Below are 15,928 nucleotides of genomic sequence, written 5' to 3' on the forward strand. Positions count from 1 at the left end.
AGTTAAAATACTACACTGATTGATTTTTCTGTGAACCTAAAACTGCTCTAAACAATAAAATGTATTTAAAAAAAAATACCTAGAGTATCCTGTGTTAAGTTCCCATTAATTTCATGTTGAAAACTCTGGAAGACAGTAGGATGCATAAAGCTACAGCATTACAAGCCTCTTTGCAACCCCTTGTTCTTGGCAATGATATCTGATGAGCAGGTGGAGTGGCTTCTTAGAGAATCAGTGAAGGCAGTGTCAGCGTATCCAAAACTTCTGGGTGACTTTTATCCTAAGGCAACTTATAGAGCCTGCATAAGAGTGATCCACACTCCCATCATGCTTATTAGTATTAACACTGTTAATATTGGGAGAGAGGGACACACAGTTTTGAGAGCATTAGCCTGCTGTGGCCTCCTTTGCCTGGCAAAGCAATAAAGCTATTCTTTTCTATTTCACCCTCCCCCCCAAAAAATATTGGGAGAGACATAGCCATTCCTTCTCTTTCTATTCTGGCTCAGCTTCTGGGGTCCCAGCTGATGATTACTGAAAATTTCATTGAGTAGAACTATTTCACAGGGAAAAAAAAATAAGTTCTAGGTTAATTAAAAAGCAGCAGAGAATCTTCCATTTATCACTAGCATAACGTAATGGATGAGAGCACCCTGGGGCCTGGTTATTCTTTTAGAACGTCCTATATGAATGCTAAGCCAAAAAGAAAGGAGAACTTGCAACAAATATTGCATCTAGGATGCTAATCAAGAAGCCAAAGTAGTCATCAAGATACAAGTGAAACTGTTTTACTCAATGAATGTGATAAAAATAGACTTCTGCATGTTTTAAAGGTTCCACTCCTTGAAAGGAAATAATAAAAATAAAATCCATTTTTATTCCCAAATCGAGAGTGGGGGACTTCCCTGGTGGTCCAGTGGTTAAGACTCCACGCTCCCAATGCAGGGGGCCTGGGTTCGATCCCTGGTCGAGGAACGAGATCCCCCATTCATGCCGCAACTAAAGATCCCACATGCCGCAACTAAGACCAGGCACAGCCCAATAAATAAATAAATATTGAAAAAAAGAATGGGAACAAAAGAATATTTCCACATTATGGCAGTCTGGTCAATGGAAAGAGCCACTATCCTCACCCTGGGAGTCTAAAAGTCAGAAACTTCCATTAACTTTCAGTGATATGAAATCCGTTCTTGGAAGTTCAGGGAGGAGAATATTTCTTTCTGGAAGGAAACTCGAGGCGTTCTTAGGGAGTGAGGCATTAATCACGCCAGTATCGGTCAGACTTTGAACTAAGGGCATAAAGAAACGTTAGGTTCTCTCTAACCAAGCCTCTCCCTCATTTCCAAATTAACATACCACCAAAAAGCATGAAAAAGATTTAAACAATATTTGCCACAGAATTCCAGCACTTCTACTTTCAGTTTGGCACCTTGACAGTATTTTTGTGGGCCACACCTCATTCTAGTGGCTGTATTTTCCAGATCATCTTCCCAAGACAGTGTAACTTAGGAGGAGCAACTAGGACTGGACATAACTTCCTTTAGGATTTGTCTTTCCTGCTATGCCTCATGCTGGGGGGGCTGACCTCCCTAAAAGGTCACTCAGCTCTTGGAAGAGCTGAGAAGGAACCCACCAAAACACAAACAAAAACCTGGGAGCTGATAAAATACAAGGAAATCCACTCGACGAAGGAAAACGGTGGGAAGATTTTGACTGAAGCTAAGTGATCTATGGCTGCTCAGGTTTTACTAAATTTGAATCACCAATCAGCAGCACAAAAATTAGTGCCCTAAGATAACACTTTGGTCTCATTTTAAAGTACTTTATCTTCTCTATGCCGTTTTATTTTCCCCTTCAACTTTAAGGACACCAATCTTCTATTCTGCCCTTTCTTTTTTTTAAGTCAGCATGGGAAAGGGACAAATTTTCTTTTTCTATCCTGTGTACAATATACCCATGGCTCTAAGAAAAAATGATCCCTGTGAAGTAAGGTGGAGTACAGTGCCCGGCACACAGGAGGTAAAAAAAAAAAAAAAAAAAAACCTCCTGAAGGTACAGAATGAATGCATGTTTATGTAGGTTTCATGTATCTTCTTTGCCACAGGTACTAAGCAGCTCAGCAAATACTTTTTTTTCCCTTTCCTTTTCCTGTATTATATACTACCCCTACCTTGTGCAAGGAACAGATAGATAGAAATATCTTACAGTATTACAGGAGTGTAGGAATGAGATCATAATAGGTTTGTTTCTTTCCCAATTAAAGGCTAGAGTCAAAGACCTATGATATCACAAATTCCCTCAGGAAAAATTGCCTTCTCCCATCTTCTTATCGAGGTTCATGGTCAATGGGCTGAACAATTTCTTATATTTCAAAGAAATGATAGCTTAAAATAGATGGCAGGTGTACTGCCATTCTATATATGGCAGTATACATACATTTTTTTCTAATCCAAAAATGGAATCTGGTTTATTTGTCGGTAAGAGAAATTTAAGAGACCGACACTTTTATACCCCAGATAACAACACATAATTGTAGAACTATGTAGATGAATCACACAGCAAAGTGAAATTGTGATTTCTAATGAGGTAAGATAAATAATGTTGTCAAGGCAGCCATCTGATCAAGAAAAATAAAATACATTTCCTAAGAAAAATTTACCCTACACAATACGGAAATAGGGAAGTCTAACAGACCTTGCAATCTCCCTAGAAATGTAGTAAAAGCTTCACAGTATGAGTCACAGGAAGTTACTCTCGGGACAGGCTTTCACAAACACACTGTAAAGTCATATTGGCCGGATGGGTTTGTATTGGGGGTAAAGAGGGAGAAGGGGAAGTTTAGTGCAGGCATCATGCAGAATGTCTGCCAAAGGTCTCACTTACCCTAACTGAGATTTCTACTGTCTCAAAGAGAAAAGTGTATAACATCCAAGTAATCTATTTTTAACCTACTATTTTTTTTAAAGGGAGAGAAACTGCTCTGGATAAAATAAAACAAAATAAAAACATAGAACACCCAGGAAATTAACCAGCAAGAATGAACTAGTATACACATATCCTTTTTATCTCTGCCAAGGAAAGTAGGGTAAATCCAATTGTTGGCAGTTTCCATGTAATTCATTTGAAGGAATTTTGAGAAAAAAAAAAAAAAATTGAAGGGGGAGTTGAGTCAAAATGTTCTGATGACTAGCAATAAAAATAGATGTATTTTAGGGTTTATTCAATGCACTATATTATAATGCTTATTTATATGGTATTATTGAAGGAAGAGGTTAACTAAATGTTATCCCTATCAGTATCAAAATTTTTAAAAACTAAAATATTTTGAACAAAAATTTTTCTGTGAAAGATTATACATTGAATAGAATATAAACTGTTCTTGATGTCTCAGGGCTATTACTACTAAGCTTGGATGCAATAAAGTGATATCTTGAAGAGAAACTAAAGTAGACAGGATGGTCTGTCCCTATCAATGGCCCATCTGCCTTAAAAAATGTTTGTGCCTGCTCTAAAATAAGTATTCTGCCTCCTTCTTTCACATGTTTAAATGTCACTCATTAGGTTGGTGAGTCTGATTATCATACTTCCTTCTCCTTTCTAATTTATTGCTTCTTGTGCCTGTGAGTTAGGAAGTTAGATCATCCACCATGATAGAATTATACGTAAAGAGAAAATCACTAGGTGCTGAGCGAAAGCCTAGGAAGCTCCCCCAAGAGTTTAGAGGATGAATTGGCAACTCTTTTAGCTGCCTTTGCTTTGCTTCCCTTACATCTGGGTGCTTCCCTCTCTCCAGACAGTTGAGATTATTACACGGGTTATTTGTGGTTAATCCACTAAAAACAATAGGGAAAAGATGGCTTCTGTCTCTTTAATTTGCAACTCAATACTAGCCACTTTGTACCATACCTGAAACATCAGCACTCAGAGACTCAGCATGGACATTCTGTATAAGTTTAATTTCCTCCATGGCCATGATTTTGTTAAATGTTACTGAAATAAAAAGTACAGCATACAATCTATGAGCACAAAGCTTCTGAAAGTGGAAAAAAAAAAGTGGCCCACACTTATAATACCAATTCTGTTCTACATCTTCCACTTCAGCAAAAGAAAACACATTACCTTTCATCATGTTGATGCATATAATATGTAATAAAATGGAAGAGATGGAGGAGACAAAGTGATACCTGTAATAAAACACTGAAATTATTTTTGCATTTCACAATCTACAAAACTGCCAATTCATTGAATTACAGTCTCCATCAAATTGCTGACCCCTGCCCCCAGGGAGAAATGTACTGTATTCCTCATACCTGAAAAGGAAAGGTAGGATTAGTTCAGGGATGCTTTCCTTTTTAGTAGTAATAGAGCCAATGTTTATGCTGGGTAAAACGACATACTTTCCAAACTATGCGTAAAAAAATATATCTTGCCAAATTTACAGCCTTATCATATCTCACCTCTTCTGTTTCAAAGTGCTCTTTAATACCCAAGATTTGTATTCTGTTATTACAGTCTAATTTCTCTTAATATTTTTAGGATAAGAGAAAGGGTTTAAAAAACACCATCATCATCATCATGATGTTTTCTTTTGTTCCTGCATTATTTTCCAAGTAACTCAAAATTGTTTGCAAATATTCATCCTCATAGAGGTATTGGAGAAAAAATTATCCTGGATTGACAAACTAAGGCAAAAATAACTTTTGAAACATTTACACACTTATACAAGGTCAATGTTTATCCTCCTGCTTTGCCAGATATAACACATTTCCATTTTAAGTTCTCTTTCTTTAGAAAAATTAAATTCCATGAGCTTTTCTAGCTTATGCCCACAGGTTCCTCTGGCCATCTTTCAACTTGGTATAGGTAATCTACAAAATTGTCTTAATATCATAATGTCATATATATCTTTTTACCTTTATTAAACTTTTTCAAATACCAATCACATATCTGAGGCATTCATTTATCTGCATTTCTATAAATTTTAAACTTTGGATCTTTGTAATTTGCATAGTTTTTATCAGCTGTTTCTTATAACATTTTACCATGAAGCATTCGTGCATCTTTTTCCTACATATTTAGAGCCATCTTTTGACTATGCTCCCTTCTATGCCTTGAAACTCCCATATCCTGGCACAGTGGCTGCATTAAGCAAGTTATATATTCTACCTACTTCTCCATCACAGTATGAAGTATTTTCTTAAACTCAAAATACCCTTTTCATGACCCACATCACCCACAAAAAATCTCAAATAGAAAGATGAAACTGAATATTTCTCTTACACCATTTTTAAAAATATTTATTTATTTATTTAATTTGGCTGTGCCGGGTCTTAGTTGCGGCACGTGGGATCTTTGTTGCGGCATGCGGGACCTTTAGTTGCAGCACGTGGACTATTAGTTGCAGCACGCATGTGGGATATAGTTCCTTGACCAGGAATCGAACCTGGGTCCCCTGCATTGGGAGTGCGGAGTCTTAACCACTGGACCACCAGTCACCTCTTACACCTTTTATCAACATTACAACACAAGTGTCTAAAGTTATTACTTCCATCCCTCTCTTATGGTTACTGAATTTACTGATATGACAATTAGTCTCAACTTAAATGTCATCTCTCTATTTAGACTTGTCTAGGTCTATCCAAGAGGGTCAAACCATAGGAGGAGGTCAAACCACTTTCAGAGAACTATCCCTATTTCGCATGGTTTTACTTTTCATTTTGCTTATCTCTGAAACATAAGCCATAATATTAACAGTTCTTTATTCAATTTTGATTCCTTTTATGTATCTCTTAGCTGCTTCCTTAGCTTCATTACTCTGTTAGTGGTAAACTTAAATTCCGTCATTACTGAAGAACTGGATTTTTGAAGCTTCACTACATTTTTCTTTGTTACCCCTGTCACATTGCTGTGAATGCCACAATATTGCTTTTTTTAAAAATTTATTTATTTTATTTATTTTTGGCTGCGTTGTGTCTTCATTGGTGGGCACAGGCTTCTCACTGCAGTGGCTTCTCCTGTTGCGGAGCATGGGTTCCAGACGCGCGGGCTTCAGTAGTTGTGGCACGAGGGCTCAGTAGTTGTGGCTTGCAGGTACTAGAGTGCAGGCTCAGTAGTTGAGGTGCACGGGCTTAGTTGCTCCACGGCATGTGGGATCTTCCCAGACCAGGGCTCAAACCCATGTCCCCTGCACTGGCAGGCGGATTCTTAACCGCTGCACCACCAGGGAAGTCCCCACAATATTGCTTTTGAATTCAGTTTCCTGGGGCTGACTTATAAATGTCCTGTGTTCCACTGGCCCGGAATCAGATACATGTTTTCTTTTATAGGATCTATTGCCACTGCATACTGCAAATTACTGCCTGTGGATCTGTGTTTTACAATCTACCCAACCGAATGTGAAACTAGTGAAGAGTTGGGAAAATATATCAATATAGTTCACTGTACATGAAAATGTGTTTCTAATCATTTTATGCCTACCCACACTGACTTTTACAGTGCTCATATTGGTATATTTTCCCATTTAATCCAAGTCCTCTGCTACTTACTGAGGGCCCATGAAGCCCACACAATTGAACTACACAAATTGGGGATAGAAAAAAGAGGCATAAATCGTATTCTGTCCTCGGCAAATTTATAATCTCAACAGAGGCAGGATAGAGAATGCTCCAGTATTGGAATACAAACAAAAGAAAACTCTTCTTCCTAATCTTCTAAAAGTAGCCTATGAGCATTCTTTGATTAAGTACTTGCCAATTTGATTACCTGCAAGTGATTTTTGAGATTATGTATACAACCGTGGCATACAACAAGTAACAATATGCAATTTAGTTGAAAAATGATTCTATAACTTAGAATCAACATTGGAATCTCAATATACTTTTGTTGTTCTCTATTGATAGTGCATATGTTTTTTGATGGAAAATTTTAGTATAACTGTAGTGAAATTAACAGTTTGGGAGTGAAGAAAATCTCTAGACATGTCCTTTGAAAATCTCAACATACCATACTCTTTTTCTTTTCTCATACACCCCTTCTGTGTCAGTTTTTTAAAACATAATTTCCTCAAAATGAATCAATATGCAGGAAGGGACTAACTCTGCAACCGTTTTACTTGGTGAGCAACAAACATTATGACAATATGCCACATTACGTGTGAGGGCTGGGGACTCAAAGATTAATCAGACATTGTCCCTGCCCTGGAGGAACTCACTGGCTTATGAGACAGTGTTGTCTGTGAGGGGTGAGGGGAGGCTGACATTAGTCAGCCTTACACTGCTCCCTTTTAATGACTGAGATTATAATTCTGTGTGGAATTTTGAAGACCTTTCATGCCTGTAGTTTGCAAGAAAAAGTTCATATTTTTGAGACTAGGCAAAAGTATTCTCATTCTACTTATTTGCAATCAAACATCTTCCTTTGATAACTTGGTTTCCTCTGCCCAGGACAACGTTTATGGATTTTTTTCCCCAAAGTCTTTTAAAGCATGACACATGTTAGACTTCAGTTCATAACTCTATCCCTTGGCCAGCTTTCTTTTCATCTCTAGTTTCATTTTTCCACTTGTCCTCATGGTCAACTCTTCCCACAAGTCTTCAAACATTCTTAACCTTCTCATAGACCATGTTTCTATTTTAACACTTGCATCATGCCCTACTTAGTGACTACAGTATTGGATAGACGTTGCTGAAGTCTACAGGGCAGTGGGCAGGACATGTTTAAAAGTAAGAGTACCAGCAGACTATAGCCTCCTGAACAAAGAGTAAACTCATTACAAATGATGTATAATAGGTTTGTATTTATATATAGTTTAAAAGGTCTTGAAAAACTCTGAAGTGAAAAATGATGCTAGTGGGCAGTTGTATCATAAAATTTGTCTGATGTACTCTGAAAACAAGGGCTATATACCTGGGACTGCGAGAGAAGAGTGTAACCAGATTTGGGTGCAGGAAGGCCATCAGTGATCTTTATTGTTATAACTGCTGAGGTTACTATGCAAAGAGTTCACAGTTTAATCCATGGTTGTGTATTGCAGATGTGAATTTGTTTTGTACCACAACTCAGAATTCACTTTCCCTTAGAAGTAATGTTATACGTGGTGGTGGGTATTCCACCCAGTTCTCTGCTGGGGAATAAAAGGCTTATTCCCCTAAGTGCTGCAGTGCTGCAGACACATGTCCCGGGGTAGGTAGAATAACGGCCCCCAGAGATGGTCACTTTCTAATCCCCGGAACCTGTGAATATGTTACCTTCCATGCAACGGAATTTTGCAGAGGTGATTAAGTTAAGGGTGTTGCAATGGGAAGATTATCCTGGATTTTCCAGGTGGGCCTAATGCAATCACAAGCACCCTTATAAGAAGGAGGCAAGAGTGTCAGGAGTCACAGGAAGAGATGTGATAACAGAAGCAGAGGTCAGAGAGGGAGAGAGATTGGAACATACTACTGAAGGCAAGCAGAATATGTCACCCTAAAATATGTCATTTTGACACACTGATTATTTAGAATTAAAGTTACTTGGGAAACAGCCAGTACAAGAAGGACACTTTGACCCTCCTGTGTCCCCCCTAAAAGTGGGAAATAAATCTCCCATGTGAAAGGTACCTTCCCTGCACCAGAGGATGGAAGGCATCCTTATCACCAGATATAGGGAATTCAGGGCCAAGAAGGCTGTACAAACAAGCCTTGTGACTTCTTCACTAACTTACTATTCCAAGCCCAAACCACTTTGTTTTGTCAATTCTTCACAAATTTATTGTTTCTTTGTCTAAGAGGTATAAAAGCTTCCTACTTTGGTGACTTGAGTCTCATTTTTTTTTTTTTTTTTTTTTTTTTGCGGTACGCGGGCCTCTCACCGCTGTGGCTCTCCCGCTGCGGAGCACACACTCCGGACGCGCAGGCTCAGCGGCCATGGCCCACGGGCCCAGCCGCTCCACGGCATGCGGGATCTTCCCAGACCGGGGCACGAACCCTCGTCCCCTGCATCGGCAGGCGGACTCCCAACCACCGCGCCACCAGGGAAGCCCGAGTCTCATATTTTTATGGGACTCTCATATATACAAAATTAAATTTGTTTTTCTCCTGTTCGTCTGTCTTATGGCAATTTAATTATTAGACTAGCCAAAGACCTAGAAGGGAAGAAGAGAAAAATTTTCCATCCTTATGCTACGTGGCCAGCTTTGAAGATGGAGGAAGGGGCCACAAGCCAAGGAAGCCAGGAGGTCTCTAAAAGCTAGAAACGGCAAGGAAAGGGATTCTCCCCTCCAGCAGACAGAAGGAACACAGCCCTGCTGCCTTACTTTCGACTTCTGAAACTATAACTCCTCAATGCTTACAATTAGAGAAGTCTTACAACAGGAATCCTGTTTAACTTTGTTGAGAATTTCCCAAAGTATTTAACCATAGACATTTTAAGGATTATTTTTTAAACATTCTTGAAAATAACTGTTCACGGAACCTATTTTAGGAAATAATGGTTTAAGGATTTATGCTCTGGATGATGGCATCTGGAAGGGATGCAGACATTCTTGGATACATATAGTGAGAGTGAAATTCCATCCACTGTCTCCATTCAGTGAATTATTACCAAGTGTCTGTTATGGCTTTACGTTGAGATACGTATTGGGATGAGGGAGGAAGGGATGAGATATAAAGACATAAAGAAAATATCACTGAGACTTCCCTCGTGGTCCAGTGGGTAAGATTCCATGCTCCCAATGCAGGGGGCCCGGGTTCGATCCCTGGTTGGGGAACTAGATCCCGCATGCATGCCGCAACTAGGAGTTCACATGCCGCAACTAAGAAGTCCACACACCACAACTACGAAGCCCCCATGCCTCAGTGAAGATCCCTTGTGCTGCAACTAAGACCCAGCACAGCCAAAAAAAATAAATATATATATAAAAAAAAAAAGAGGGCTTCCCTGGTGGCGCAGTGGTTGAGAGTCCGCCTGCCGATGCAGGGGACACGGGTTCGTGCCCCTATCCCGGAAGATCCCACATGCCGCGCAGCGGCTGGGCCCGCGAGCCATGGCCGCGGAGCCTGTGTGTCCGGAGCCTGTGCTCCGCAACGGGAGAGGCCACAGCAGTGAGAGGCCCGCGTACAGCAAAAAAAAAAAAAAAAAAAAAAAAGAAAATATCACTGACTCCACAGTAAGTGTCATCTAGTAGGGGGTATGAGATATTTACCAAAAAATTATAAACCAGGTAGAAAATGTTAGGTTTTGCGTGTGTATGGGTGGAGGAAGGGATGACGGTGCAGTGAGCTGCTGTGGATGTTTGGAGGACAAAAAAAAGAACCACTTCTGGAAAGAGGGGGAGCTGTCAGAGAATGGAGTATGGAAGATCTGGCATATGAATGTGAAGTCCTTTAAGGACAGCTAGGCTGATGACAGGAAGAGCAAGAGAGAAGAGGGGTAGCCGGGGTAAGCACCCTTAGCTGTTACAGGCACTACCCAACTCAAGAACGACATGGGGAAGGCAAGACAAGCCTAGCTAAGCCACATCCTTATCTGTGCAATAATCAGAATTATACATCGGGGTTCTAGTTCTAGGAAATTCTAAAGTCCCACAAAACACCAAAATTTATCACAAATAAATGAAAAAAAAAGTGATAGAGGTTCTTAAAAGACTTGCGGGGCTTCCCTGGTGGCGCAGTGGTTGAGAACCTGCCTGCTAATGCAGGGGACATGGGTTCAAGCCCTGGTCTGGGAGGATCCCACATGCCGCGGAGCAACTAGGCCCATAAGCCACAACTACTGAGCCTGCGCGTCTGGAGCCTGTGCTCCGCAACAAGAGAGGCCGCGATAGTGAGAGGCCCCCACTTGCCACAACTAGAGAAAGCCCTCGCACAGAAACGAAGACCCAACACAGCAAAAAAATTAATTAATTAATTTAAAAAAAAAAGACTTGAGTATATATAACCAAATGCTTAACATAAAATTTAAGTCTGTCTTAAATGTTCCTTTGGGGGGTATTTTTCCACATGGGAAGGGCTCTCTGAGGCTTCTTAAAATATATGCCAGTCAGGGCTTCCCTGGTGGCGCAGTGGTTGAGAGTCCGCCTGCCGATGCAGGGGACACAGGTTTGCGCTCTGGCCCGGGAAGATCCCACATGCCGCGGAGTGGCTGGGCCCGTCAGCCATGGCCGCTGAGCCTGTACGTCTGAAGCCTGTGCTCCGCAACGGGAGAGGCCACAACAGTGAGAGGCCCGCATACCACACACACACACACACACACACACACACAAATATATATATATATATATATATATATATATATATATATGCCAGTCAAGTTTAGACTAAAGGTGCTTTTTCCTTTTTCTGGTAAATCTTCTGGTGGTAAGTATAGCTCTCCTCAGTGTTCCCTGGGCCTCTAAACTTCTAAACTTCAGTTCAGGATTACAGTCATCTATTTCAAAAAGTTTCAATGTCAATTCTGCGTGCATGGAAGACTTTGCTTTAATAGTAAACGGTAGAGAAGGCGCATTTCTGTGCTGATGTTAGCTTCCTGTTTGGCGTGCATTTTAGGCTCTTTGGGAGCAGAAACTGTCTCCCCGTCGGTTCTTTGTAAGCCTCTGCTGAAGAGGAGTTGCGGCCATCCTGTACACGTTTGCTACAATGGTGAGAGGCTCATGGAAGTGAAATCTTGGCTCCAACTCGAACTCGTTTAAGGAAATGAAATTTTGAATTTTTAAAACTTATTTCAATAAGGAAAAGTAAGATTAAAGCAAGTGGCGTTTTAGGGGTGAGGAAGTCAGCAGAGCTTTATTTTGGTGGGGGAGGGGCTTTAGTCCCTAGAAGAAACAAGCCTGTCACTTTCTGGAAAGATGCCTATTCTGTCCCAGGGCTATATCCAAAGCAAATCAAGCAGAATCATTTATTTCCTGAAATTTCATTAAAGAAGGAAAGGGCAGGATTTAGAGGATCAAAGAGCCCCTCCCAAGAAACATATTCACATAGGTGTGACCTCTGGAGACTGTGTGCCCCCCTTGTTTGTCTGGCAAACACCTTCTCATCTTTCAAGACAGCTCCAATGACACCTCTGGGAGGCCCTCTGGTTCCCTTTGGCAGTTGTTTACTCTGCCCTTTGTGCTTCCAGGCACTCTGTGCAAAAACTCTCTCAAATATCACTCATAGCATTTTATCCGGTTATCTGTTTACATATCTGAAGTCAATTCAATAAAGTTCTGCTAGGGCAATGCTAGATTCAAAGGCTCAAAGGCAGGAAGGACTCTGGCCTTTAGAAGCTACTTCCTACCATAGGTGACAGACAAATATACAACTGCTTAGAGTTCTCTGTAATAGCAGAAGAACAGAAGGCAATGGAGAGAAAAGAGGAAGGAGGGGGTGACCAGGATCTCCTGGGTGGCAGGGTCTAATTTCATATCCTTAGCCCTTAGCACAAGGTCTGGTGCATAACAAGTTCCATACATGTTAATGAAGGGAGGGAGATGGGGAGAGAGGAGAGAAGGAGGGAGCAAGGGAGGGAGAGAGGGAGGGAGAGAAGGGAGGGGAATCAACAAAAATGCCCCACCGTATTCCAGTCACTGCTGTACACTGTCTAAGCCATCAGTTACTCTAAAGCGGTATTTTCAGGCTCCTGGAAGAGATATTTCAGAGCAGACAGTTGATGATTCAATTTTACCTAGCACAGAAAACAGTACATGATAATCACCAACTGAGGGAGACAAGTCATAATTTGTCCCATATTTAACTGTCATCCCACAGAGCATGTTAATAACCCTCCCAGGGGGTCTACGGAAAAGAAACTTGCATTCACTAAACCACTAGCACTACACCAATTATTTCTTGGATTCTGCATTATTAGATCAGCAGGCTCTTTTGCTCCCACAAAAGGATTTAGCTAGGATTTTCGTCCCCTTAGGACCTTGTTTGCCATCCAGTTCCCCATTTCTCTGCCAGCTTCATCTGTGCAACTCATCTTGGGTTACCTCTGGCAGATGGAGAGAGGAATCTAATTACAAGCCTCTGCTGTCTGCATCCCAAAGCCCTCCCCCAACAGCCTCTATTTCATCAGGAAGAGAAGGGAGGAGGGAGGATGAGCAGCCTCCCTAAGAGAGGAGAGTGTAAAGTATTTCTCAAATTTTCGTCTTCAACGGCTGGTATCATTTTACTCCCTGAGGGGAGACTATGCTTTGTTGTTTAGGCCAGCCATATAATCTCTAGTATCCCGATGCCACAATATCAATTACAGGTTCATTTGGATAATGGGATAAATTGGTGTCCAGACTGCTAGACAAGACATAAATTGGAGGTGGTGGGGCGCGGTGGAGGGGAAAGGATGCTGGAGGGGATTGAGGATATAAATGAAATAAGGTAAAGTCGAATTCTTCATATCCTTGCAAATTAAGTAGCTTAATTCTGAACTGTTACTTGTCTCATGAAGAGAAGCTCACCAGCAACCAAAGTGAAGCAGATATTCCTGAAGAGGTTTTCTTAGGTCCTAAGTAGAGAGAGGTGAATTCTCCCATAGCACCCCAGCTCTCCCAGTGTAATGCTAAGAGCAGACAGGAAAAATAAATGTCTTGTAATTTAAAATACATGTTTTACCAGACACAGAAAGTCATGTATCGTAAGATTCCATTTACATGAAATAGCTAGAATAGGTAAACTCATAGAAACAGAAAGGAGACTGGTGGTTTCCAAGGGTTGAGGAGAGGGAGAAACGTGGAGTAACTGCTTAATGGGTGTGTTTGTTTTTTTTTTTTCTGTCATGTGAGTTTTTTTTTTTAATTTTTTAAATTAGTCTCTGCTTTATAACGAATTGAATCAGTTATAAATATACATCTGTTCCTGGGTGTGGTGTTTTATTTGGGGGTCATGAACACGTTTGGGGACGAGACAGAGGTGGTGGTGTACAATATGGTGAATGTACTAAGCGCCACTGAATAGTTCACTTGAAAGTGGTTAATTTTACATTGTGTGCATTTCACCTGAATAAAAAAAAATATTTTATAATGAGATGTTTTCTAATTAATGGCCTAACTATTTCTCATTGCTCAACAATCTACCTGGAAATAGGGAGGATTTTATTTCCTTCCATAGTGAAAAGAGGGATTAAATAGGTCTCTAGGTTCAAATATTTGTCACCTTTTGGTTTTTCTTACAGAAAGTCTAGTGTTTTCCCAGAATGTCTGTTGCACAGAAGTAATTCCAACCCACTACCCGACTTGCTTGGCCCTGTACCATCAGCAGCAGTGACCGGTGTGGCTGGAGAATCACAAGTGGATGGGGTGCACCTGTGTTCACTAGCCCCTGCGCCCCCTGCCGGCCCGTGTGACCCAGCCTTGCTCTGGGGAATGCCCTTCTGTGGTGGTGACATCAGACAAAGACTATGGGCCATTTCAATTCAGTACCAAATTACAAAGAACTTGCTCTCTCCACACACTTTTACAATCAAAGAAAATTGATTTTAACAAAGAACAGAAGCATCTTTGGAAGAAACGCAGTTTTTTTTTCCCCTTCTTTTTGACACTAAGAAGAACATATGCTTCCACACACAGATCAAAAGCGGTCAGCTGTTAAGTGGAAAGAAAAGCCCAAGAACTTAGGAGGAATAAAAATATTGAGAATAGAGGTAAATAGAAGGGAACTTGAAAAGAAACTGCAAGATTATGTAACAACAACAAAAAAAATGGCTAACAATCACATTTAGGAAAAGCAGGTATGGGACTGCCCAGTCTTACCCAACACCTTCTGCCTTGTGCCCTATGCCATGCAGTCAGGGCCACGGACTAACAGGCCTCCCAAACCGTCACCCAACCAATTTTCTAAACCACTCAGTTGGTCTCCTGCTCTACTTCTTGATGTAGCTTTAATCTTTCTGGTTTTGCCCTTACGACATTTTTTCCAACCATGGCTCGGTCTCATCTCCTAGACCTAACGCTTAGCTTTGAGTGTTTGGTTTCGTTGACCAAGGTTTAGACATTCTTCTGGGACTCCTGCCTTCGATAGCTTCATGCATTCAGCCTGGCCCAGGGATGTTGAAACAGAGTCCCCCTAAAACTCCTCTGCTGAGTTTATGATTAACCTCTCTATCCAAAACTTTACTTCCTGTCTTTTCCTGAACCTGTTCCCCTTAAGACTGAGGAGTATCAAAGAAAAGGGGAGACTGAAACTGTATACAAGCCCCCCTCTGTCTGTCCTTTGAAGTAAAAGGCTTTTGCTTTAGTCTTCCAGGCCTCCCTTGGGTCTCTAAAGGCTGGCTCAAGAGTTAATGATTATGAAATGTGAAGACGCAGAAACAAATAATAGCTGTTGGGCCAGGAAACTGGTAACAATTTAGACTATAAATCCAACATATCGCAGAATCACCAAACTCCCAGTTCCTTGAAAGATATAGATAAAGGCCTGACACACATTCCTAAGTTGTTTTTACAGGAAGCAGCCCCTACCAGATGAAAACTATGACCACAAGCGCATAGGCCCTAGACTGGTTGAAACCAGAAGGCTGATGAAGCTTGAGACTTCACCTTGATACCAACCAATCGGAGAATTGTCCATGAGCTGATATGCACCCTGAAGCCCCCTCCCTCACACTGCCTTTAAAACCCCTTCCCTAAAAGCCATCAGGGATTTCGGGTCTTTGAAGCATGAGCTGCCTGTTCTCCTTGCCTGGTGCCCTGCAATAAATGCTGTACCTTCCTTCACCACAACCCAGTGTCAGTAGTTGACTTTGTTGCGGGAGGGTGAGTGGACCCAGGTTTGGTTCTGTAACAATGTCACTCCTCCCTGTGACTCACGGAAAAGTGTTCAGTTCTGTTTTGGTGTATCCTTCCTTTTCTTGGTGTATCCCTCAAGGCTAAGTCTAAAATAAGGTTCTAATATTGATTTCAGGCTCACAAATGGCTAGATAAGCTGCATATCAAGAAGAAATGTTTAAATATAATGAGGAAGCAAAATATATTAAA

General features: G+C 41.0%; 1 protein-coding gene across 4 annotated transcripts in view; it reads right to left on the bottom strand.

Annotated features, from left to right (window-relative positions):
* Positions 1 to 15,928, bottom strand: part of CRACD (capping protein inhibiting regulator of actin dynamics) — a 317,185-nt gene that overhangs the window by 166,736 nt on the left and 134,521 nt on the right. The window contains exon 1 of one of the 4 annotated variants that reach the window (XM_081227031.1): positions 3,907 to 3,947. The exons of 2 other annotated variants lie outside the window; for them this stretch is intronic. The gene's annotated coding sequence lies outside the window, so the exon portion shown is untranslated. Of the gene's footprint in view, positions 1 to 3,906; positions 3,948 to 15,928 lie in introns of those variants that run through there. One more of the 4 variants, XM_081227030.1, reaches the window with a different exon arrangement.

The sequence above is a fragment of the Mesoplodon bidens genome (assembly GCF_964165515.1).
Source record: "Mesoplodon bidens genome assembly, chromosome: 1".
In the NCBI taxonomy this organism is placed as follows: Eukaryota; Metazoa; Chordata; class Mammalia; order Artiodactyla; family Ziphiidae; genus Mesoplodon; species Mesoplodon bidens.